General features: G+C 39.6%; 1 protein-coding gene across 1 annotated transcript in view; it reads left to right on the forward strand.

Moving 5' to 3' along the window:
* LOC124353623 (protein TMEPAI-like) overlaps nucleotides 1-27,850 on the forward strand; it is a 137,188-nt gene that overhangs the window by 22,603 nt on the left and 86,735 nt on the right. The gene's annotated exons all lie outside the window — the stretch shown is intronic.

A 27,850-nucleotide genomic window follows, 5' to 3' on the forward strand; every position in this document is an offset into this window, starting at 1 on the left:
TACGTAGTTGAATTCGTTTGTAAATATGACTACGTAGAGTTGACTTCGATGTTACCACACGCTTGTAAATATGACTGCGAAGTTGACTTCCATATTACCACACGCTTGTAAATATTACTGCGTAGTTGACTTCAATGATACCATACGATTGTAAATATTACTGCTTAGTTGACATTGATGTTACCACACGCTTGTAAATATTACTGCGAAGTTGACTTAGTTTGTAAATATTACTGCGTAGTTGACTTCGATTTTACCACACGCTTGTAAATATTACTGCGTAGTTGACTTCAATGTTACCGTACGATTGTAAATATTACTGCGTAGTTGACATTGATGTTACCACACGCTTGTAAATATGACTGCGAAGTTGACTTAGTTTGTAAATATAACTGCGTAGTTGACTTCGATTTTACCACACGCTTGTAAATATTACTGCGTAGTTGACTTCAATGTTACCGTACGATTGTAAATATTACTGCGTAGTTGACATTGATGTTATCACACGCTTGTAAATATAACTGCGAAGTTGACTTAGTTTGTAAATATTACTGCGTAGTTGACTTCAATGTTACCATACGATTGTATATATTACTGCGAAGTTGACTTAGTTTGTAAATATTACTGCGTAGTTGACTTCGATGTTACCATACGATTGTAAATATTACTGCGTAGTTGACATTGATGTTACCACACGCTTGTAAATATTACTGCGTAGTTGACTTCGGTGTTACCACACGCATCTAAATAACTAGGCCACGAACTTTATTGAGAGTATTTACGAGATATCTATATTGTATAAAACGAAAAGTTGTTTAAATCTTAAACTTTTCTCACTGTACATTTCATTACATTACCACGATATAAGTCGTCCTAAATGTCAACCGATGTCATCTTCACACTTTAATCTAATCAGACTGGCTGAAGAAATGGGACATGTAAGTGCAACCGTCAAATCAACTTTAATTGAATCGGTTACGATATGTTGCACCCGGAATACGTTTCGAATCATAGGTTGGTCTCATCGAATATAGACCATTGCGGGACGGCAAATGCTTAATAATGTCAACGAATTTTGCAAACGTTTTACTAGTTACATTCACGTTCTACTTCTTTCTTTTTTGCCTGTTATTTTATAACGGGTATATAAAATACGGTTGTCGATACTTCAGTCAGCCACCATATCAAAACGTTAGGAGACATCAACTATCAACACCTGCCAAAATCAAAAGTTAATTTCGAATATTTCATAAAACACATTTATGTCGACCGTAGTTGAGATCTAAATTTTGTCAATTGTAAAAATGTAATCTTGTTTTTTTATCAGGTGACTTAGGAACTTATTTATGTAAGGGATATTTTCCAATGGAGGGTGGTTTTGCAGGGACCTTTATCGATATGGTATGTGTATTGAAAATTTACCGACCATTATACCGAAACGAGGACTATTGTAATAAGAAATTTCTGTGAAATCCACCTAAAACAGACCTTTTATTGTACTAAAACTGCCAAAAACTCTTTATTTCCATAAAATCCTCCCCTTTAATTTTTGCTTATAGTTTCAAAGCTCAAATAAATGTCAAATCTTATGTTTATAATCAGATTTTAATAAAGGGGGTACCAAATGAAATTACTATAAGTCTTATCACAATTGTCATTTTAATGGTTTTGTAATGTTCTCATAAATAATTAGTTATCGAATTGTTCAGATAACATTGTAGGACATAAGTTACAGATCGGTTTGCTTCTGGTTTCAAGAGATCCACGTAAAGTAAATTTTGTTAAAGATCTGAGAGCCAATCGCTGAATCTTGAGGTACTCGTAATATTCAGATTACGGCTTGCATAATTCATAGTATTAATAATCAATTTGTTTGTTTTGTTCAGGTTTTTTTTCTTGCTAAATTATTTATTCTCCATGTGTGGTTCAGTATTTCGGCAGACCGGAAGGTGTCATGCGTGCCCACCGCACATTTATCCGAACAGATTTTTTTTGTTAATGAGTTAAACGGGTAATTGGGCGAAATGAGGTGAGACTGATGGTGCTGCGGCAGCAACACGCCGAGGTGGTCTAAGGATTACGGGTAATGGGCGTTCTCGGTTCCAGGGCTCAACTAATATTTACGGATAGTTGAAAAACACGTGTCAAAGACAAAAAAATCTATCGATTACAAGTAGGTATTTAAATTGCCCACCTTACTTATTTAATGTTATACAAGTAGAATGAATGAGCATAATCTAAAAATTTCAAATGTTGATTGAATTTCGAGAGAGGGTAAAGTTCTATGAACTTCGTTTTCTTTTTTCACAGGCCAATAGTTGGTCTAGTGTCATAGTTATGCCATTCACCCTCATCCAACCATCTCATCTTCATAGCTTTTTCGTGTTCTAATAGTTTCAACATTGCTGTCCTTATTATTTCTCTATTCGAAACGAACTGACATTCTTTTGCCGTTCACCATCCTCCAATCCTCATCTTCTTAGCTGTTTTCGTGTTCTAAGGGTTTCAACATTTCATTCTTCTTTTGCTTTTTCTTCTTGTTATTTGTCTCTGCTACCCTTGTTATTTTCCTACCCGAAACGAACTGACATACTTATGCCGTTCACCCTCCTCCAATCTTCTCATCTTCGTAGGTTTTTCGTGTTCTAAGAGTTTCAAAATTTTATTCTTCTTTTGCCTTTTCTTCTTGTTCATTATTCTCTGATGCCCATGTTATTTCTCTACCCGAAACGAACTGCCATACTTAGACCGTTCACCTTTCTCCTATACTTTCATCTTCGTAGCTGTTTTCGTGTTCTAAGAGTTTCAACATTTTATTCTTCTTTTGATTTTTTCTTTTTGTTCATTTGTCTCTGCTGCCCTTGTATCGAAACGAACTGTTATACTTATGCCTTTCACCCTTCTCCTATCCTCACATATATTCGTAGCTGTTTTCACGTTCAAAGATTATTAACATTTTATTCTTCTTTTGCTTTTTCTTCTTGTCCATTTTTCTCTACTGCCCTTGTTATTCCTCTACCCGAACCTAACTCCAGTTTTGCTTTTAATTTATCAAAATCTGCTAATAAATTATTATTTCTGACGTGAGAGAATTTCAAGACACGTTACAAGGAACGGGTTGCATGGTTCCCTGATAATACATCACGGCTGTACTATCCCGAGCAAGTAATTGAACTCGGTTCGCCAAGGTTGTGTGGGGAATGTGGGTTACGTGCGGCAATAGACCATATAAACTGATAACAGCGGTCTAGACAGTGATAAGCTATGACGCTGTGCACCACTGCGCCGCGACAATGTTCATTCATGCATGCACTGAACACTGCTGTCGAGTCAGCAATCGTTGCAAAACTGCAAACTGTAAACACATGTTTATTTTATCAAAAACCCTTTTACCACCAAGAGTAGGCCGTAATCTGCCATTGTGAACTATTTTAGAGTTCATGACTAACCAAGCAGTTTTCATAAAGAGTGATAGTCAAATGAAAATGTAATCATAAATGTAATTTATCGATAATCCCAAAAGTAATAAAATCATTTTATAGTGCTCTATAGTTTTTGATAGTTTTTTTTATTCTTGACCTATTATTTCATAATTTATGCACCAAATTCAGATTGTTACGTAGTTATAGTCACACAATCAAACTTTATTCCCCTTCAACCTTAAGCTACCTTCTTTGTAGATAATCATAAATAATCTAATTAATCGATAATCTCAAAAGGAGTAAAATCATTTCATAGTGCTCTACAGTTTTTTATATATATTTGTTTAATTTGTACCTATTATTTCGTAATATCTTTGTAGATAATCATAAATAATCTACTTAATCGATAATCTCAAAAGGAGTAAAATCATTTGATAGTGCTCTATAATTTTTGATAGATTTGTTTATACTGTACCTATTATTAATCAAGCTTTATACCCCTACAAACTTAAGCTACCATCTTTGTAAATAACCATAAATAATCTAATTAATCGATAATCTCAAAAGGAGTAAGATCATTTGATAGAAGTATATTTATTGAAGTTGTGGTCAAAACTTACTACGAAATAAGTTATTACTATAAACCGACGCTTTTTTATCTCGAATTTGAGTACACGGAGACTGGCTTTGTCAAAATAAAAATAGCTGTAACTTAATAATGAACTTCAGTACGAACAAGGGAGGGAACCATTTTCCAGGAACTGGCGTGGACGGTTCGATGTAATCAGCTGACTGGTCGCAACCTATCACGTCTGCTAGCCGCTACCGCCACGCATCATTTAACAGCTGTAGCGGCATCAGCCTCTTTTTTGTGGTGGCTACCTCAATTTTGACGCCGCGTTTTATGGTTTTTGCACGTGTAAATCGATCACTTTTATTGGAAAACACAACTGAGAACTGCAAAAGCTGTCTTCGTCACCATTCTGCTCTCCGGATACTGAGTGAGAGATGTTATCTCTGTGTCAGGATAGGCTACCATATGGAATGGGGTCGAGCCCAGTTCCGGGTAACAGGTCAGGTAAACAGGATGTCTGAGTCATAGAAAATGTCTTAACAACATGGGTTTCTACGTATAGTAAATAGAATAATTTTATTGGAAAACTCAACTGGGAACTGTAGGGGGTATCATCGTCTTCATTCTGCTCTCCGGATACTGAGTTAGAGATGTTATCTCTGTCAGGACAGGCTGCCGTACGGATGGGGTCGAGCCCAGTTCCGGGTAACAGATCAGGTAAACAGGATGTCTGAGTCATACAACATGTCTTTAAAACTTATGGGTTTCTACGTATAAAATAAAATTTTATTGGAAAACTCAAGTGGGAACTGCAGGAGGTATCATTGTCATCATTCTGCTCGATGGATTCTGAGTAAGAGATAATATCTGGATTCTATAGAAATGCGTGAGTTGAACGGTTATGTAAACAGTATGTCGGAGAGTCGAGGAAGATGTCATAAAGGCCAGGAAATAGATGTTAAGTATTGTTGGTGTAACTCATAAATATAAAACTCTGTACATGCGATAACCCTAAGAAATTGCATTTTAAGGCAATCAACGGCTCTTCACTTCTATAGGATTTTGACTCGAGGTATCGGTGGAAAATCTCAAATGTTATCATAGAAGGAATCGCTTATCACTGTAGAGAGTTTAACAAAAATCCAAAACTTTTAATCCGAAAAAATAAAATTTAAACGAAACTAAAAACTGAAATTCTTAGTGTTAGTTTTGTTTACTTTCCGAACAATAATAGTTTGGGTCACCCTGAGAAGGGCCGTTGCAACATGTATGAAACGTTGCCGTGTAAAGTGTACATAGTAAATTCTTGATTTCAAAATCAAAGCTTTTTGCATATTTTTGAATTTGTTATTTTGTGATTTTATTTTTTCAGGGAGCAGAAATGATACAAATTTTACCTGTTTTGTGACCGTAGTTGACTGTTTTGAGATTTACAAATTTCCAAAATAAGTTATGAGTAGTCAGTCTACTATTGCATAAACTGTATTGTTTCGTTTTTATTTTGCACAATTATTTCAATTATGGTAAGCACATCCAAGTGTATGCGGCAGCTAGAAGTGACTCTTCTATCCCTAACTTCTGTGCTCCTGATAAGTTAGTTCATTTCCAACTACGATACGTAGTTCCATTCTCGTGATCCTTTCGTATATATAAACTTTTCCGTTGAAAATTCCGTCCGAATGTATCTCACAAGGTGGATGAATTAACTTATTTCATACTTTCCATATTCATTTATTAGTTATATTAGTAGTTCAAGTAACTATGCAAAGCACAATAATATTATAATTTTCGATCGAGTTTAATTAATACAGGTAGGAGTAGGCCACGCCGAGTGTCGCAAAACAGGCTTCACTAAGGCTTCTTGCAAAACTTAAAATCTACAACTGATTTCGCTCTATTCCTGCAGACAGACACACAAATAATCATACAGAAAGAATGTTACATTCCTTAGAAGATAAAAGAGAAATCAGTCTACTTAGTGGTGGCCTTCAATGACGCTCAGCCAAATTCCATCTTGGACTTGCACCATCTTAGAACTCATCTTGTTCATGTAGAAATGAAGTTTCATCCAAAATTTAAAGTCTACAGATAAAATATTTTTTGTAACCATCGTGGTTACTCATATAACCAATGTAAACATTTTCACTAACGCTCAGCCAAATCCCACGAGGTGGCATGAACCTTCATAGAATACTGTGTTGCCTATATAGAAATGGAGCTTCATGGAAAATGTTAATTCTATAAGTCAGTTCGTTTTAGAGGTGTCATAGGGACAGACGGACAGATAAATAGAAATGACTATGCTAGTCCTTCGAGAGATAGACTTCGCTAACACTCAGCCAATTAAATGGAACTCGTATGTAAAAGTGAATCCACGAAAAATATGATTTTCTTGATTTTGGAAACACATAGCCTGGAATCTATTAGAGGCCAATGAGTTTCTTAGAGCCAGAATCTTAGAATGGTTGGGAACTCCCTCCCAGAGTACGATAGCTTTCAAATCCAGACGTTGGTAGTTCTAGAAGCCAGAACTCTCCAGAGTCTAGTAGTTCTAGAAGTCAGAACTCTCCAGAGTCTGGTAGTTCTAAAAGGCAGAACTCTCCAGAGTCAGGTAGTTCTAGAAGCCAGAACTCTCCAGAGTCTGGTAGTTCTAGAAGCCAGAACTCTCCAGAGTCTGGTAGTTCTAGAGCCAGAACCCCCCAAATTACCGTCAATATGCACAACCCCCTTTCAGAAATTCCGGAGAGAGAATACACTACTGTATCCTACTTTGCACATTAAACTGGTTAAAATCAGTTTGGTGTATATAACAGGCTCAACTTAATTGTAAATGATATTTCACTGAGGTTTTCAAGAGCTCTCGTCACTAGTACATCAATAATCAACATAGATGTTTTCTTAAAGCCCTTCTTGAAGTCAAGTGGGTTTAACTGGACTTATCTGGATTGTTTACGTTTGGCGGTTACTCTTGTACTTTTCCACCTGAGAATAGTCAATCTGTAGATCATACCAATGTCCTATTGCTACAACTACCACCTGCTTGTAATTTATAACAGTTGATAAAGATACTCATTTAGATATTTATTTCAATTTAGGGATTAGTGAGTGATTGGTTTTGTTCTCGTTAGTCCCTAAATTTATCTGATGTCAAGTACAATCCATTTATCTCAATCCATGTGTGAATTAGTATCGGTTCCTCCGTCAGTGAAGACTAGCTGAATCAGCCTTAAATTCGCAGACGTGGGATATGAACATTGTCTTCATTAACAGATTGATCTGACAGTCAGCTTACAAAAGTTTAACGTTGCTCCCAAAATTAATTTTGATTCATTTTCAGGACAACTTAAGTTATAAACTGTGAAAGGTTTTAGAGCATTCTCAAGTGCGCTGGTGAAGATGATGCAAGGACTTGGAAAATGTCAGGGTGCCCAAAATAAACCTATCCATGGTCCAGAGCGAACCTTTATAATTCCTCTCTGAAAATACGGGTTTCCTAAAATAACCTCATTATGCCTGGACCCGGCGGAGTTTCGGCGGGCTCGGGTCCGGGGAGGGGCGGAGGTAGAACAGGTTCTGCGAAGGTCGCTGACTGGACTGAGTGTGCGCTGCTCCGTTAGCTATTACCATAACATGACTTACAGTACCATCCTGCCCTCCTGGGCGACGCGACAGAGGATGCAGACCAGGGGAGTACCGTCAAAGTATTTTCATTAACTTCACGTGGTGTGTTTGTCTGCACAACTTTTAGTTGAGAATGCATTGCCTCCGGCAAGGACTGCCATCAATGACAACGGAAGAACATTGGAAATACCCAGTGTCTTCAGCAATTTCAGAAGATCATAATCATACAATCGTTTTGACAATTGTTATATTAAAAGGAAATGTATTGTTTTCAATACTAACTCTCTAAATACCCATGGAGGTACTCAAAACAACTGAAAAGGATGCAGAAGTAAAACCCGCCACTGACACCAAAGATTATTGAAGACTTCTCAGAGTGTAAGTAAAGGAAGTTCGAAAGCATCTTCCCACGTACGAGAGTCTACAGCAATTTCCAGTACCAGTGTTTTCAGCAATTTCAGAAGAACATAATCATACTTTCGATTCGACAATTATTATGTTAAACAGAGATGTATAATTTTCAATGAAACATCATAAAATCTTGTGGAGATTACCAAAAGAACTGAAAGGATGCGGAAGTAACGCCCGCTACTGACACCAGAGTTGCTTGGACTTTTCAAGAGTCTAAGTAAAGGAGTTCGAAAGCATCTTCCCATGTACGAGAGTCTGGGCTACAGTTTACAGCAATTTCCAGTACCAGTGCCTTCAGCACTACAACAGAATGGGATGTGGAAAACGGCTCCATCATTTAGGTCGTTGAAGAATTTGATGCGGAAGACTATTTTAATTTTTTTTCTCACTAATGGAATGGATAACTGAAACAATCTTGCAGTCAAAAGTATCCAATGGTTCTTTCGAAACTTGAAGTTCGAAATTTTTTTCAACAGGAACAGTGCGGAAGTAGAGCTACAATCTTATAATTCTGGGATATTCTAGGAATTGATTCGTCTTCCGGTCTGTGGTACTGTGTGATTACCAAAATGATTACACCGGGCCCCTCTCATAATGTAGAACCTCAACTAAAAATATATCGGAAAGAATGTATTGTTGAGGGACTTCAAAGATTCAGCTAATTTTACAGTGGATCTTAATTACTTATAAATATCTGGTAGTCAGTGGTTTATCAAGAGGAAGATGAATGAAGATATATATACTTAGGCTATATCTAATTGAGGTGTGGCTTATGGCAGGCCTGTATAATTTACTTTGACATGAGCTACTGATAAAAAATGTTGGCTGCGAAATATAATTTTACAAAAATAAACACCTTTGGAGACTATATTACTAATAAATTGGTACATAGCTTCCTATTGCTCCTTGAAAGAACTCTTTGGATCAAAAGGTAAATAAGAAAAAACATCCGTATGTCAGATAACCATTTCGCTACGTTTTGCTGAGTCCTTCAGAACTTCAGTTGTCTGTTTGTGTTTATATCATTTTCAGTAAGACATTTTAAATTTTTTCCAAAACGGGGCTGCTTCATTTCAAAATCTTAGATGGAAACCTGAAGTAATCATCAATATTAAAGAGATCTACAATTTTCTTTTAAACAGTCTTCTCCACTGCGAATACTTTTGTTAGCTAAAATTGTGAACTAAACCTAAGTGTCTGAAATAATGAAAACTTTTGCATATCTTTAATTTATTTCAAAGTTATAAATGATCTTGCATGAAAAGTTCAGTTTATGTGATTATACAGAACAATTCTTTCTCATTCATAATGGGTTATCTCTGTCTTTTTGTGATCTTACAATCATGTAAGCCTTTTCCTCTTGTACAAGAGACAGAGAGGCACTTCACTGATGTTGCCTTGCATGGAAAGTTAGTATCTTAGATTGTACTACGAGAGTTCAGTGACTGGTGACTGGGAAGCTACTGGGTTCAGATAAGAGTTACTCTGTGATAAAGGCGAGGTTGACGACCTTGGGTAGCTTCAGGCGCAGAGAGCCTCCCGGCCTCCTCTACTATCTCTGGTACTTAAATAGATCTTGGGTAAGATAAGGGGTGCCCGAATAGTGAATAGGTTCAGCGGTCCATAGGTCAGACCACTGGACAAATTCGTCTCGCGTCTTTTCTAGTTCTTCCGCCTTGGCTTCATTGAGATATAACACGCCTGGCTTCAGTGAGATATCACACCAACACTGTTAACACCAAAACATGCATTAAAAGCATATTCGACCTTTTCGACAACGTTGATGACAAAATTACCCCTTGGATGTATATTAAAGTTATACTAAAACTTTTTTCTTATTATATCGAAAAAAGTATCAAAAAATTGAATTTTAAGCTATTTTGTATTGAATTTGTTTGATCAAGTTCAACCATTTAACTGTGCTTATAAATTAAAACGATGTACACGACTATTATAACGATGCAACATGGGTAGTTATAGTAGTTACACCTAGATTGCATTTATAGTATATTTTATGCGGTTTTTATCATTTCAATGACAAAACACGTGATCTGAAATGCAAGCGTTGTGAGATACTTACTTTTTTCCGGTGGATTGGACCCATGACCATCCTGTCTTATAGGGAACAGCATTTATCTTTAGGCATTGAATCAGTTGCCACACTGTCTAGCCTATCCTCCATTGTTCAAATCATTATATATTCTGTTCATGTCAACGAACAACGATATGTTCACGTATTCTGTCATATTGACAGCTCTAATAATAATAATTTGTACATGTTACAGGAATTGTCAAGCAAGAAAATGTGCTAAAATTTTGGATTCGTACATGACATCTAGGTTACTTTCATACATACAATTTGTTCCATTAATCCTACTGCTCATTCATACGAATTTCCCACTCTAGCACCATCTTCAGTCAGCCAATCATGTGGTCACCCAAACATGTGCCATGAACTCGCGGTTTTCAGACGTGTTTTAAATGCCTTAGGCATTGCGGCACTTCATATTAGCTGATTTCAAATTTACTTCTCACTTTTTCTGTCTACCGTTGGGTTTACAACACTATTCCAAGTTTAGGTCTTGGGCATATCGGGAGAATTCTCTAGACATTACCCTGCTCGACTGACGGCTGCCGGACCAACACGGACGCAGCTCGGGTCGGCGTGGGAGTGTCAAGGACCTCGGCGCGGACTGTCGATGTGATCTACACGCGTGGACGCACGCACGCGCATGCGCGGTGTCAGCGCATGCGTCCAGCGTATATGCATCACGCATTTAATGCGCCGTCTGTCAAGATGATCATCTCGTATTCAGTACGCGATCTCTACCGCCTGTGCCGTGCCGTGCTACTCTGTACGTGTTTCACCACGCAACTTTCCTGCATCATCATTTATAACTTTTCTGCACGCCAATCATCCACCCATTGTACGTCGATCTCTACCTCCTGCGCCGTGCTACTCTGTACGTGTTTCGCCACGCAACTTTCCTGCATCATCATTTATAACTTTTCTGCACGCCAATCATCCACCCATTGTAGGCGATCTCTACCTCCTGCGCCGTGCTACTCTGTACGTGTTTCGCCACGCAACTTTCCTGCATCATCATTTATAACTTTTCTGCACGCCAATCATCCACCCATTGTACGTCGATCTCTACCTCCTGCGCCGTGCTACTCTGTACGTGTTTCGCCACGCAACTTTCCTGCATCATCATTTATAACTTTTCTGCACGCCAATCATCCACCCATTGTAGGCGATCTCTACCTCCTGCGCCGTGCTACTCTGTACGTGTTTCGCCACGCAACTTTCCTGCATCATCATTTATAACTTTTCTGCACGCCAATCATCCACCCATTGTACGTCGATCTCTACCTCCTGCGCCGTGCTACTCTGTACGTGTTTCGCCACGCAACTTTCCTGCATCATCATTTATAACTTTTCTGCACGCCAATCATCCACCCATTGTACGTCGATCTCTACCTCCTGCGCCGTGCTACTCTGTACGTGTTTCGCCACGCAACTTTCCTGCATCATCATTTATAACTTTTCTGCACGCCAATCATCCACCCATTGTACGTCGATCTCTACCTCCTGCGCCGTGCTACTCTGTACGTGTTTCGCCACGCAACTTTCCTGCATCATCATTTATAACTTTTCTGCACGCCAATCATCCACCCATTGTACGTCGATCTCTACCTCCTGCGCCGTGCTACTCTGTACGTGTTTCGCCACGCAACTTTCCTGCATCATCATTTATAACTTTTCTGCACGCCAATCATCCACCCATTGTACGTCGATCTCTACCTCCTGCGCCGTGCTACTCTGTACGTGTTTCGCCACGCAACTTTCCTGCATCATCATTTATAACTTTTCTGCACGCCAATCATCCACCCATTGTACGTCGATCTCTACCTCCTGCGCCGTGCTACTCTGTACGTGTTTCGCCACGCAACTTTCCTGCATCATCATTTATAACTTTTCTGCACGCCAATCATCCACCCATTGTACGTCGATCTCTACCTCCTGCGCCGTGCTACTCTGTACGTGTTTCGCCACGCAACTTTCCTGCATCATCATTTATAACTTTTCTGCACGCCAATCATCCACCCATTGTACGTCGGTCTCTACCTCCTGCGCCATGCTACTCTGTACGTGTTTCGCCACGCAACTTTCCTGCATCATCATTTATAACTTTTCTGCACGCCAATCATCCACCCATTGTACGTCGATCTCTACCTCCTGCGCCGTGCTACTCTGTACGTGTTTCGCCACGCAACTTTCCTGCATCATCATTTATAACTTTTCTGCACGCCAATCATCCACCCATTGTACGTCGATCTCTACCTCCTGCGCCGTGCTACTCTGTACGTGTTTCGCCACGCAACTTTCCTGCATCATAATTTATAACTTTTCTGCACGCCAATCATCCACCCATTGTACGTCGATCTCTACCTCCTGCGCCGTGCTACTCTGTACGTGTTTCGCCACGCAACTTTCCTGCATCATCATTTATAACTTTTCTGCACGCCAATCATCCACCCATTGTACGTCGATCTCTACCTCCTGCGCCGTGCTACTCTGTACGTGTTTCGCCACGCAACTTTCCTGCATCATCATTTATAACTTTTCTGCACGCCAATCATCCACCCATTGTACGTCGATCTCTACCTCCTGCGCCGTGCTACTCTGTACGTGTTTCGCCACGCAACTTTCCTGCATCATCATTTATAACTTTTCTGCACGCCAATCATCCACCCATTGTACGTCGGTCTCTACCTCCTGCGCCATGCTACTCTGTACGTGTTTCGCCACGCAACTTTCCTGCATCATAATTTTTTAACTTTTCTGCACGCCAATCATCCACCCATTGTACGTCGATCTCTACCTCCTGCGCCGTGCTACTCTGCACGTGTTTCGCCACGCAACTTTCCTGCATCATAATTTTTAACTTTTCTGCACGCCAATCATCCACCCATTGTACGTCGATCTCTACCTCCTGCGCCGTGCTACTCTGTACGTGTTTCGCCACGCAACTTTCCTGCATCATCATTTATAACTTTTCTGCACGCCAATCATCCACCCATTGTACGCCGATCTCTACCTCCTGCACCGTGCTACTCTGTACGTGTTTCGCCACGCAACTTTCCTGCATCATCATTTATAACTTTTCTGCACGCCAATCATCCACCCATTGTACGTCAATTTCTACACAACTTCGATTATTTATATGTGGAGCGTTTGGAAGTAGAGTGAAGTACAAAGTAATTGACGTGTGTCAAACTTTCCACACATAGTCTGAATTATAACCCAGCAGCAACGTTAAATATTTTAATTGACAATTTTTTGACTTACTTTTGATTTACAGCACTCCTGTTCTGGTAACAACTGCACGGTTGTTAATTTACTCATACGGAAAGAGTAACTATATTTTTAAATTTATTTATTTATTAGTTAATTAGTATTAATCCGTTTCTGTGCGCTTTAAACATGATGATACTCAAATATTGTCAAACGAAGTGTATTATCTTGTATATTTTAATTCGGTGTTATATTACTGCATTGAAATGTTCTACAATATTTAAAACAGCGTTAAAAGAGTCATGTAATGAACGCATATTTTCTTTCAAAGGACACTGATCTTTTCTCATTATATTCAATAAACTCTCTTCAGAACAATGCTAATTCCCACTTCAATAACATCCCCTTTAAAGAATGCCACAGACTTTATGATCAAGTAAAGGACACTGATCTTTTCTCATTATGTTCAAACCCTTCTTGGGCCGATGAATTTCGAGAACAATTTCTACTTAATAACGCACCTTCATTGATCTTTCTCATACTCAATAAATATTCTTTGACACACAAATTTCGAGACTAATTCCCAATTCAATACTGGGTGTACCTTATAAATACCTCACAAAGAGTGCCACAGACTTTGTGAAGCAAAGGACACTGGCAGAACAATTACGAGAAAAATTCCCACTTCAATGGCACACCTCGAATGTGTAATTTAATTCTACACTACCAAATTGTTGCCACGGTACAGCTTACAAAATTCTCAGTGGAAGAATATGTTTGCTGGAACAATCGGCTTACATTTAAGACCTAACGTTCCATGTTGTTACTTTCCATGGAGGTGCCTAAAATTGAATTGTCTGCAAGGTTTTAACTGTTCCCAAAAAACGTTAAAATCGGGTAAAATTTCAGTGGCGCAATTCAAAGACGACTTAGCCAGCAATTCCCAGCTGAAGTGCCTCTCTGTGAAAGTCCTGTTTACGCGTTGCCAGCTCGGAATATTAACCGGTAGTTCGCGTTGTGGATTCCGCGTGCTCCGCCGCTTGTGTAAAGGTTACCGCCGCCGGTGCGTGCGCGGTCACCAGCCACTCGCCTCACAGGCTTAGTCGCAGGCTCTCGTAAATTCGGCAAAAAGTTGATGAAAGTTTGAGCCGGCCCGGTCCGCCCGGCGCGGCGAAGGCCACGGATGGCGATGGTCGCGGAGAGGGGGCAGCTATTGCGTGCGCTAGAGAGAGAGCGTCAGATAGACTGTTGCGTGCGCTAGAGCGAGAGCGCTGAAGTCAACGATCTCTGCAGTTGCCTCCTCCAAAACTCCCGCTTGAATCGCCTAGTTATCTCCAGTTTTTGCAGTTGCAGATCCCCGAAAGGACGCCGCTGTTTGCTCGAAATAGAGCCCCAAAGGTTTCTTCCTCGCACGTATTTATCATTTTTACATTGTTCCCAGAGATGGTAAAACACACATTGCACTTAAGTGTGGCAGCTTTCGGAGTTAAAAAACAGTATCACGCTTAAATATTACATTTCTTAGGGGCGAGCCACTTCGAAGACTTTTTTGGACTGTGACCCCCATTCGAATGGACCCTAAGATAAGACCGTGACTCGTATAAAGATTAACTTAGTAGATAGATTTACTTAATAATAATAATAATTAAGAAAACTTACTTAGTTCTAGTTACTAATCACAACTTACTAGATAGGGCGTACCTAAATGAGCATTTCTACATGATAAGAATGAGAGATAATATGATTGTAGAAGACATTTTTTTCATTGATAGATCCATATTAGGATAAAAAAATTGCTGTGGAAAAGTAGGATAATATTGTAATAAGCACATCTGTATTATGGAGTGGCAGATATTTTTTTAGCGTTATTGAACTGCGTATCGATGTATTATGATAATTTATTAAATATGTTGGCCGCTAATAGCATGCGTGAGTAAATTTGTCTCGCCGTTCAATTTTATTTCGCGGTAATCTGGTTATTTTATTATGTTCTCCTTGTCTGAGTTATTAATAGATGCCATTATTATTTATTGCAAATTAAAGATCACGTAAAGTTTTAGATCGTCGGCATAATTAGGAGAATTGCAGTGGTTATGTATAAGGTGTATGGCATTATCATAATAAAAATAAATATTAGGTGGCTGAGTACAGAACCTTGGGGAACACCATATTGAACTTTCTCCAATCATACGTTATATGTTCACACTGCATGCCTTCACCCGTAGAACACACAGAGAATGCCCTCAACTGAGCTAGAAGTAATTTATAACTCACCCAATCAGTACAGTGGCTTTGAAAAATGAAATAATTTTTACTCACGTTAGAGCCTCCAGTGTTGTACAGTGCCAGATAAGGTGATGCACACAACTCGTAACGTTATGCACCGTAATGCAACTCGTTGAAGTTTACTGCACCCGCCAAGGCTCATAACGTAATTCACTCCAACCACATGTGTTATGGCTATCATAAATGTCAGAGTTGCATTTAAACTACTTTTACACGATGTTGTGTGCGTGTGTCTCATTATTTTATTTTGTTTATCACCTTTTTTAAATCTGTGAAATATCCCTAATTCAATACATGTTTTTTTTTATGTAATGACTTTTATAAATCGATCATCCTCTTTAACGTCAAAATTGTGTATTTGTTATCTATCGTCTTAGTGGTAAACGTTTTGAGTCTTCCATGTTAACGTAACAGGTATTTCTACGAAAGCGTTGACAGTATCCATAGTTTAAATGGTAAACAATTGTTAACGCCTTGTACGTTATATTTACCGAAAGCATACAAGGGACGGTTATGTCGGTAAATACAAAGTACCAGAACGTGATGGAGATAGCATTCAGTCGGGCCGGTAGTGAATTTGTCACCTAAGTCCTCCAAGAAGAAAATCCCCTTTGTCAACCCGGCGAGACGATGTGGTCGTCAATCAATCCGCAGTCGGTTCGGGGAAATAGACGGTTTCAGGTGAAAAACGGGAAAATTTCGTTCCGGCCCGAGGGAAAATTTAGGGCCCGGAGAGCCCTTCGGAGGTGCAGTTTTGGGCCGGACTCGGCCACCGCGCATGTCCATGAATTCACCGAGAACAAGGAGCATGTACAGGCACTGCCGTCCTCACCGCGCACCTGTGTGATCTATCGCCGTGAATAAATGCATCAGATTGCATCCACAATTGCAAGACTGCATTACAGAGGCCGCTGCACATTTGTTAAGTGCGGCTAACATTTGTCTGTTTGACGTGGTTGACAGCCTTACAGGTCGCACCGCACACAGGCCTCGCGCCTGCAATACCTCCAAATTGTACACATAATATCTGTATATGAGCAGTTGAGTGGAAAATCCTAGAATTCACCTTGACACATGCCTTAGGCAGTCCCAAGTCGCTTTAATTTGACCTCTTCCCTTCGTCAGTTCTTGTACTAATTCTTAAATAATTAAGATTTTATTGTTAAATTTCAATACTGCCAGACAAGGAAACTTCCCTTGTTCTTGTCCCCCTAATGTTCTTAGAATGGTGAATAAAACATGCGGCCTAACTCAATTTATATGTTTCCTACGGTATGTTCTGTTTGAAATTACAATAAGTACGGGAATACAGAAAATTGTGTATAGTATGTCTACATTGAGATTATGCTGTACCAAATTACCAATAGCATTTTAATAAGTCAACTTACTCGAATGGTGATAACGTTGTTAACGTGAACTGTACGTTGTTACAGTTTGAGAGTTTTCTAGCATGCATCACTAATATCGACCGAGGAAGTCCTACTGCACCCTGGGACCGCGGAGATTTTCACTTTTAGCTGACGCTGGAATTTGAACATTTGGAATTTTGCCTAGCGCTGGAGTGAAATTAGGAATGGTTTTTTAGGAGACCACTGTGACTGATGTCGAGGTTCTTTTTGGCTTTTTGTTTCTTAAACTGTTTTTGGAAATGCACCCTGGGACAGTGGAGATTTTGACTTTTAGCTCACGTTACAATTTGGAATTTCACATAGTGCTGGAGTGAAATTAGGAATGATGTTTCAGGAAACCACCGTTCACTGTGACTGGTAGAGGACCTTTTTGGTTTCATAACCTTTTTGGAAATGCACCCTGGGACCGCGAAATTTTGACCTTTAGTAGACGCTGGAATTTGGAAATTTGGATTTCGCCTAGCGCTGGAGTGAAATTAGCAATGGTCTTTCAGGAGACCACTGTGACTGATGACGAAGTCCTTTTGGTTTTTGGTTCCTTTCCCTTTTTGTGGATGGAATATCGAGGGTGGGTCTGTATTGCAATCGGGTTTTCTGTGTCACCTGATGTGGAGTCACGTTTGGAATAGGTGTCGGAGCAGTATTTTAGCAGACCTCGGACTCTGCAGCATTTCCTTGGCTTCCATTAGACCTGGTCGTTGGGTTTGATCGTATCCAAGAACCCTATTTTACTTCACTCGCTCACTATTTCCATCCTCCATAATATCACCCAATCCTAACATAACCTCAATGTCTCTCATCCTCCGTAATCACCTTAAAATGTAATTGAGTTTTTGATGGATCACGATGGTAACGAGTTCTATTCTTCATAACGCACAAAGAACGTAGTTCTCACGTCGATCTCCTTTTTGATTTCCAGCTGATGAGAGTGCAAATCTTTTGGGATAGTTTTGGATTTTATTGCATAGGTCCAGTTGGTGACTCGTTTTTCAACATTTCGAGCGTAAATCAAGAAGGACCTTCGTTGATGGTTGCGTTGACACTTCTTCACACTGCAACCAGAGATCGTAACTCCCGCGGATCTTCTCCTGCACGGATCATAAGCCTTACTACTCAGGTCGCGATATGTTCGGTCATCTTGCATGGCACCAGACACCATTCGGTTGGATGATTAATATGAGAACGCCTCCATCCGTCATGGCGGCCAGGTTGGGCCTCCGCCCACCGCCGCGCCACCTCGGCTCACGTCGCGAACATTCCTCCTTCTGGCACTCGACTTGGTCTTCGGATGATTTCAGCCAGTACACTAAAGGGACGGCCGCTTCTTCGATTATTCTTCAACGATATCATGCAGAAAGAGTTCTTTTAGAGATTATATCAAGTAAACGTGCCGTAATTGTTTACTTTCTCGAATTTGAAGAGTGTTCCTCCCAAAGGCATCAATGCCTTTCAGCTCAGTAGAATTTTGTTCAATGTCACTTCTGCAAATCATTTCGAGGAAAACTAAAAATTAGAATACGAGTATATCTTGAACTCAAATGTACATCTCAAACCTTCCTTTTATTGTTAGCGTCTGTTATCCGACGCTGTCTCAGACTTGACTCCTGGAATCCTGGAGTCATGTTCGTCCGAAGAGATCCAAAGGAAGTCGACGACGACGAAGCTCTAAACGAACCTTAACATCGTTTTGGCATCAGGGACACTTATAAATTGGTGAAGTGACTGTACATATCATGTAACACATTTCCTACAACGTATATTTCAAAATTTCTTTTCTCCCTTAACCCTAATACTGATCAGTGCAGCACTGATGGATTTTAACATCATCTACAGTAGTCAGAAACATCAAACGTATGCTTAAGTAGCGCCCAAAACGAAAATCAGCTCCCACGTTTTTGTAAACAAGCAGTATCTCCATCGGTCTTGTTTATACGTAAAGTAGCTGAATGTTAGGCGTAAATTATTATTAAATAGCTGTTGCATGTTTGTGTACGGTTATCCGACTCTCGACTTTCGCATTCCAGAAAATTTATGATTTTGCTCTCCGTAAGTTTCTTCACTTCAGTCATTCTGCATCTACACAGTAATATTTTTGTAAGAAGGGGAAGGAGAAAATAATTGTCACCAACGCCACTTTAGTTCTGGTAACTGAACTGTACCATGGCAAAGGGGTTAAGCTCGTTAGCAAAATACTGTTTCTTCGGGGATATTTGAATATTTGTTGGATGACTATACAGAATCAAAGCTATTCTCCAAGCAACGAAAGTCAATTCGTAAAGGATTTATCTGAAAATGCTGTTTTGATTCGTATTATCAGTATTATGAGTACTTGGGTGGTTCGGACTCCTTGTAAATCCTCCAATTTCCCTAAAATCGTCCTTAAAACCTCAAATCTGACCCAAGTACCTGTGTGTAATATAGCGGAACTCCTTTCTCCACCCATGAAATGATACATGTTGTCGGAGCTAAAATGTATCATTTCATAGTTTAGTATAGAAAAAAATTACCAAATCAGGATAAAACTGGTAGGGTTTGAGCCTGTGGTACAGACAGGTATGTGCCACTTTTTTTCTCCCCCCATGGGGAGGGGGGAATGAAAAGAAGAAACAAACAAATGTTATGTGATAAATACAATTTTATTGATTGCCTCTGTATTTTATTATGAATCTTGAATTTCCGTACTTAAGATAATGCAGGAATAATTTTTCAATTATCTATGGAACAATCAAATGTTATGTGATAAACACAATTTTATTGATTGCCTCTGTATTTTATTATGAATCTTGAATTTCCGTACTTAAGATAAGGCAGGAATAATTTTTCAATTATCTAAGGAACAATCAAATGTTATGTGATAAACACAATTTTATTGATTGCCTCTGTATTTTATTATGAATCTTGAATTTCCGTACTTAAGATAAGGCAGGAATAATTTTTCAATTATCTAAGGAACAATCAAATGTTATGTGATAAACACAATTTTATTGATTGCCTCCGTATTTTATTATGAATCTTGAATTTCCGTACTTAAGATAAGGCAGGAATAATTTTTCAATTATCTAAGGAACAATCAAATGTTATGTGATAAACACAATTTTATTGATTGCCTCTGTATTTTATTATGAATCTTGAATTTCCGTACTTAAGATAAGGCAGGAATAATTTTTCAATTATAACTTTAATAATTAGTAATTACCAATGGTTTGAATACAGTTCGCTTAGAAATAGTTGTAAATGATATTACATACTCTTGTAATGACTAGCCTATACGGGTATACTTTTTGTTACGCTTTCCAGGAAATTTGAGAAGTTTAGCTGAATGTTGCTAGAGAGATGCCCAATAATTAGGTACAGTAATGTTATCTAAAAGCAGACACAATTTGCTTCCAGAAATACTGGAGTTGGTTGATTTCTCGGAACCGTACGTATGTCTTAATAGCGTCGATCATCATTGCAACGTTAATGACTTCTTTGTTCGTAACTGAGAGCATTTCCACTTTTAATGAGCCATAACTTTTTGTTATCTGTACCATAGTTGTCTGTACCTGTACGTGTGGCGTGCCACTCATAATATCTGCAATCAAAGTAAAGAAATCCAAATATAAATAGCTTACAGTTCTGCATTATCACACATGTATTTCCTATATTCTACTACTGCAAACTGTCCTGGTGCATATCCGATCAAAAGTGTGAGTTTAAAATGATTCCCTACAGCTATTTAACGTTACCGTCTTATAATCATAAAAACAAATGCAATGAATCAGATGTATAAGAACTGAATTAGCTATCTCACTTTTAAGGAATGCCGTGGTTTTAACGAACACTTTTTACCTCAAGAGTATCGAACCCGTGACCTCTCGATTAACTATTTTAATTACACCTGAACCCTTTGTGGCAGTAAATTCAGCCCGAAGAGTGAACAAACAGTAACGAGATTATTTCGCGGTTACAAATATCCACCGGCAAATTATCGACCTATCGTCCAAAGGACCGAAAAACAATATTTACGCGGTTAAAAGTGAAACCTAGATACCGGAAGCGAATGTCCTTTTGTCCTGAGGTCGGACACGTGTGTGGCGAGGGGGAATGACCGCGCGGGTCGTGGGTGGGGGAGGGGGTGAATCGATACGGTTTTGACCCGGAACAGTCCAACCCCTCCCGCTCCCCTCCCCTCATGCCGCGTCGCGCCGCGACCTTGAACGGCCTTAGATCGTTATCACCAAGCTACTGATAACGGTCTTTGACTCCTGTAAACTACCGTGCTGATAACGTGTCCCGTTGCTACTGAATTGTGACCTTCGGGGAGTCGTCCCTTACGTTCTATTTATCACTCCTCCGCCAGATAACTCCAGTAGTTCTGTATGTTCACTCAACGTTGCCTTCTAAACACCTGACTGAGCCTTCTCAAAATCATTTCGCTGTGCATCCTTCTGTGTGATAACTCTTGATAGAAAGGTTGTAGAGACTTGAAACTTTGTACATAGATTCTTCTTGGACAGAGGAAGAATTGTGTCGGTTTGGGGTCAAAAGGTAAAAGGTTGTCTGTCTATCTGTCTGTGTGGTAACTCTTAATAGAAAGGTTGTAGGCACTTGAAACTTTGTACATAGGTTCTTCTGGGGTCGAGGAAGAAACAAGTTAAGTTTTGACATCGTAGTCGTGGTAAAATTTCGGCACATAAATAAATAATTGTTGCCAAAATGCTGAAAAATGTTAGGTTGTAATTCTTGTACATGAAATAAATATAAAGTATTTTAAATATAATGTATGTTAATTCACGCTTTGGAATTAACGTTCATATTAACTCTGTGTGAGCCAAAATAATTATAATGTAGAAATTGCTTTCGTTTCTCATCAAAATGTTCTAAATATCAACGTGAATTTTACAACTGAGAAATACTGTTAATTTATTGACTCATAAGTTATACGGTTATTGAAACATATTATAATCTAGTTGCAGTACTATGAAATTTGACACATTCAGACAAAGAACAAAGTAGTCAACCTCAAATACGAGAACAATCATCACAATAGCCTGGTAAACAGTAAAGGTAACTACAGCTTTTGTCTACGATGCAAACAATGAATAGAATACCAACCACATTAGCAATCTATGTAAATAAAAGTAAATGATACGTTGAACTTTCTTTGAACTTTTTTTACGTTCATACATGCTCAGTTTAACAGATCATGTAGATCATGTTTTAGTGTTTTCCGAAAGTAAAGATATAATAACTACATACAAAACTAACGCGTTTCATCTTGAAACGGCCTTTTTCATTAATTCCCTTCTCTCTTCCACTGATTGGTCCAATTAAAGTTTTGAGCATTTCGATGGAAGTTCGTACTTACAAAGTTGGCTCCAACAATCTCGAGTCTCCGATGCTTTCAGTCCTACAGTACACAGACATCGTTTCGAGACTGCCACGTCCACACTGGCCTTGAATTAGACGCAAATTGGCGTCAGTGCAGTGGAGGTGGAGGCAGTACGTATGTGTGCAGCGCTTCTCGCCTAACGTGACCTGCATGTACATCCTTGCATGTGGTCTCACCCCCCCTCCCCCCGACCCAGATGGGAGAGGCTGGCTGCAGGAGCTTGCAGGCGGTCAATCGCAAAGGCGTTGCATTGTCATCCACTTACATTGTTGGAAAGTGCATTGTTGGAAAAATTGCATTGTGCACGCGCCCATTGTTGCGGATCTCTCGCTGGAAGGTCGATTGTCGCGGAGTTGGGAAATTGGCAAACAATGAAGTTACGGAAACGTAGCTTTTGTAGGGGTCTCCATATCGTGTACTATCTTAAAAATTTCAATCAACCGTCTCAGGATTAATTTGCCATTCAATAGTTTTACAGTAACTCAGGATTGTTGCAAGACTGAAGTACGGAATACCACAGGGAGCGTACTTAATCCAACTTTATTTAATTTTTTATTGTAGGGTTGGCTTTGTCTGCATCGATTGATAGCAAGGATTGAATTGTAAAATGCAGACAAAACCATGGAAGAAGAGATATAAATTAATTGTTCTACTTATTCTTACCTAGATCTCCTTTTAACTAATGATAATTCTTTGTGATGAATGAAACTTACAAAGCCCTGCGTATCCAATTCATCCTTTGTTTGGTATTTTGCCTTTGTGTTTATATTCTAGAACAAAGGCAATTTCTTCAGTAGATCCCTGGTGGCCTACCTCATAATGTAACATTTGTTTTCTCCGTATGGCATACGAATTACAGTTTTTGTGCATTCGAATTTGAGATTTTAACACATAGGTTATGCTCTTTATTTTTTCGTCGACGCTATATTTAATTTGGAAAGAAACTAAATTCTGCGTCTTTTTTCAATTCGGTAACATTTCCAAATACACACCTTAAAACGACGTTTCGGTCCATTTTCCTTTACCCATGGTCTATTAATTCACCATACCTTAAAATTTTCTAATTTTATTTCTAATTTATTTTGTTTATAAAATTGTATGAGCTCACCAACCAAATCAGTGGTTAGTATTTTGGTGACCCGTTAGTAAAGAATGCTTCGTACTTTAGTTCTACAGTGATTTCAAAAGAATTTGGGAATATAATAGTCACTGTTGTCTGTCACATTTAAGTTGAGTATTTACGATTGACATGTGGTTTTTAACATTATATTTTGAAGGAAAATGTTTTATTCCACGTGGATAACTGTTTCGGGCCCGTTGGTGTTCATAGAATACTATATAAAGTGTGATTAATTAGTTTATTTTAGCTCTATTGTGTCTAAGCTCCTATTGAATGCTATTTAGGAAATATCTTTATAAAATGAGTATTTTTTATTTCTGTAACACGTCCTAGAATTTTGTCAGTGGTTTTACTCGATAAATATCAAGTGGGATTTAAGTCGATGTTTTACCCTATTAACGTAGAAATAAAATAAGGAAATCGATGTTCTAAATGTGGTGGATGTAGTGCACGATCAAAACAAAACAATCGAGTATGGTAATAATTTTGAATTTAGTGCACATACAAAACGAATACAGTCGAAAACGGCAATCGATGTTTTACCCTATTAACGTACAAATAAAATAAGGAAATCGATGTTCTAAATGTGGTGGATGTAGTGCACGATCAAAACAAAACAATCGAGTATGGTAATGATTTTGAATTTAGTGCAAATACAAAACGAATACAGTCGAAAACGGCAATCGATGTTTTACCCTATTAACGTACAAATAAAATAAGGAAATCGATGTTCTAAATGTGGTGGATGTAGTGCACGATCAAAACAAAACAATCGAGTATGGTAATGATTTTGAATTTAGTGCACATACAAAACGAATACAGTCGAAAACGGCAATCGATGTTTTAATGCCGTTGGATGTAGTGCACGAACAAAACGAAACAATCGAGTAGGGCAACGATTTTGAATTTAGTGCACATACAAAGCTATTAAAGTCGAATACGGCAATCGATGTTTTAATGCTGATGGATGTAGTGCACGAATAAAACGAAACATCGAGTATAGCAACGATTTTGAATTTAGTGCACATCGAATACGGCAATCGATGTTTAAGTGCTGATGAATGTGTATAATGAATGCACCATGCACGCGCACTACATCTGCGCCTACGCGGTTGCGACAGCACCACATGCGCGGTTGCGTCTTCCTTGCGACACAAGATGGGAAAGCTCTTTTTTGTTTTATTAGGCAATAATGCTGTTTTACAGAGCTCTGGTGTCAGCAGTAACAGCGCCACGTGGCGTTTGATTTGTTACATTGTTGTAAGCTATGTTTACATTGGATGCAGTTAAGCAAGGCATAGTGTGTAATAAATAACATATGGTTTTTTACTGTAAAAATATGTATGGGAAGAGCGCCTCACGGTTGTTAACATCATAATTATTTCTTTATTTGAAATTTCACGTGGACGTACAATGGTGTCAATTTATCCTAAAGTAGGGTATAATATAACAATCAATTGCAAGTCAATGTTCATCATGTCAAATAGACAAAACGTATACACAGTGTTATGGTGTCATTCGTTATTAAAGAACTCTACTATGCTGTAGCAGGGCCGGTCCGTGAGTCATCTACCCAGCTCTCTCTCCAAGTCTTGTCCTCTTAGTCTTCTAAATCATGGTATCCTGGAGTCTAACTCTGTAATAGATTTGACTCCTGGAATCTGGAGTCGTGTTCGTCTGAAGAGATCCAGAAAAAGTCGGCGAAGAAGATGAACTGGAACTAAACTCAACATTCACATTTAATCAACCCTTCCCACCATAGCTGCATTATGTTTAGAAACCTCGGTCGCTCCACCGTGCTGGACAACGTGTCTAAAACATTGTAGTCCATTCCAGTGTGTACCTGATGAGACAATGAGAATGCCTCTTCACCTAGATTACACTATATTGTTTAGTCTAGGTGTCTCTGATGTCATGGTGATGTAAAGAGTTGCCAATTTTTGGGGATCTCTTCAGACCAACATACTCAGGAGTCAGAGATTCAAGAGTCAAACTTGTGACAGCGTCAGATTCCAGACGCTGCACTAAGAGGAAGGTGAACTGGAGCTAAACCCAGTGTCCATGTGGGCTGTTTATTTCGTTTATTTCCTTTCAACAATCAAAGACCACTTTATAACCATAAACATAGTGCAAGATAGTGTTATGTAGGCTCCCAGTAGTTTAGCCTAGTTCTGTACAAGGAACGCAGATCAACAGCAGCACCAAGACGCGGATTTACTGCTGGGCAAGTCTAGCTGTTTAGACTGCAGTTCTCCCCGCTGTTTACCGGACTCTAATTTCGGATCGAAAGTTGACTTGCATTTTATCGCCGCATTACGAGCGCCACGAGCGTACAGCGAGCGCGTGGCCGACAAATAAACAAAAGTCTTATTGGCACTTGACCGGACTCAGTCTGCACTGTCAACAAAAGACTAAATTTGACAGGTACAAAATAAAGTTACTGGTAGCGCTGAATGTAAGTTTAAACTTCCTAAATGTACGATTTGTGTTAGTTCACCGTAACGAACCGATTTGACAGTTGCAATTTAATCTAAAGTCCAGTGATATAAAGTTTCAAATATTTGGGTGAAATCAGTTTGAATGAAAAACCTTATGTGTTGCAAGTATAATGATTAAATATTGGGATATTTTATAAATGGTTTCATATAATTGATTAAAACTGTTCACAAAATTCACAAAAATACGCACAGTTAATTTGGAAATGTAATACAAAATGTTGTTACTTGTTGAATGCATATATATTGGCATTAGAGATGGGTAGTAGCGAAAATTCCCAGTGTCATGACCATATGTCACACACACCACATGTCTGTATTGCCCTTGTTGCAATACAGACACATAGAGTAGAGGTAGCAGTAGAGACTGGCAGCAGAGACGCCTAGTGCCATGACAATGTGTGTAGCCTGAGCTTGTCGCAGTACAGACACATAGAGTAGAGGTAGCAGTAGAGACTGGCAGCAGAGACGCCTAGTGCCATGACAATGTGTGTAGCCTGAGCTTGTCGCAGTACAGACACAGAGAGTAGAGGTAGCAGTAGAGACTGGCAGCAGAGACGCCTAGTGCCATGACAATGTGTGTAGCCTGAGCTTGTTGCAGTACAGACACATAGAGTAGAGGTAGCAGTAGTTACTGGCAGCAGAGACGCCTAGTGCCATGACAATGTGTGTAGCCTGAGCTTGTTGCAGTACAGACACAGAGAGTAGAGGTAGCAGTAGAGACTGGCAGCAGAGACGCCTAGTGCCATGACAATGTGTGTAGCCTGAGCTTGTCGCAGTACAGACACATAGAGTAGAGGTAGCAGTAGAGACTGGCAGCAGAGACGCCTAGTGCCATGACAATGTGTGTAGCCTGAGCTTGTTGCAGTACAGACACAGAGAGTAGAGGTAGCAGTAGAGACTGGCAGCAGAGACGCCTAGTGCCATGACAATGTGTGTAGCCTGAGTATATACAGACACAGAGAGTAGAGGTAGCAGTTGAGACTGGCAGCAGAGACGCCTAGTGCCATGACAATGTGTGTATCCTGAGCTTGTTGCAGTACAGACACAGAGAGTAGAGGTAGCAGTAGAGACTGGCAGCAGAGACGCCTAGTGCCATGACAATGTGTGTAGCCTGAGCTTGTTGCAGTACAGACACAGAGAGTAGAGGTAGCAGTAGAGACTGGCAGCAGAGACGCCTAGTGCCATGACAATGTGTGTAGCCTGAGCTTGTTGCAGTACAGACCCAGAGAGTAGAGGTAGCAGTAGAGACTGGCAGCAGAGACGCCTAGTGCCATGACAATGTGTGTAGCCTGAGCTTGTTGCAGTACAGACACAGAGAGTAGAGGTAGCAGTAGAGACTGGCAGCAGAGACGCCTAGTGCCATGACAATGTGTGTAGCCTGAGCTTGTTGCAGTACAGACACAGAGAGTAGAGTTAGCAGTAGAGACTGGCAGCAGAGACGCCTAGTGCCATGACAATGTGTGTAGCCTGAGCTTGTTGCAGTACAGACACAGAGAGTAGAGGTAGCAGTAGAGACTGGCAGCAGAGACGCCTAGTGCCATGACAATGTGTGTAGCCTGAGCTTGTTGCAGTACAGACAAAGAGAGTAGAGGTAGCAGTAGAGACTGGCAGCAGAGACGCCTAGTGCCATGACAATGTGTTTAGCCTGAGCGTGTTGCAGTACAGACACAGAGAGTAGAGGTAGCAGTAGAGACTGGCAGCAGAGACGCCTAGAGCCATGACAATGTGTGTAGCTTGAGCTTGTTGCAGTACAGACACAGAGAGTAGAGGTAGCAGTAGAGACTGGCAGCAGAGACGCCTAGTGCCATGACAATGTGTGTAGCCTGAGCTTGTTGC

This window comes from Homalodisca vitripennis, chromosome 2 (genome assembly GCF_021130785.1).
Source record: "Homalodisca vitripennis isolate AUS2020 chromosome 2, UT_GWSS_2.1, whole genome shotgun sequence".
In the NCBI taxonomy this organism is placed as follows: Eukaryota; Metazoa; Arthropoda; class Insecta; order Hemiptera; family Cicadellidae; genus Homalodisca; species Homalodisca vitripennis.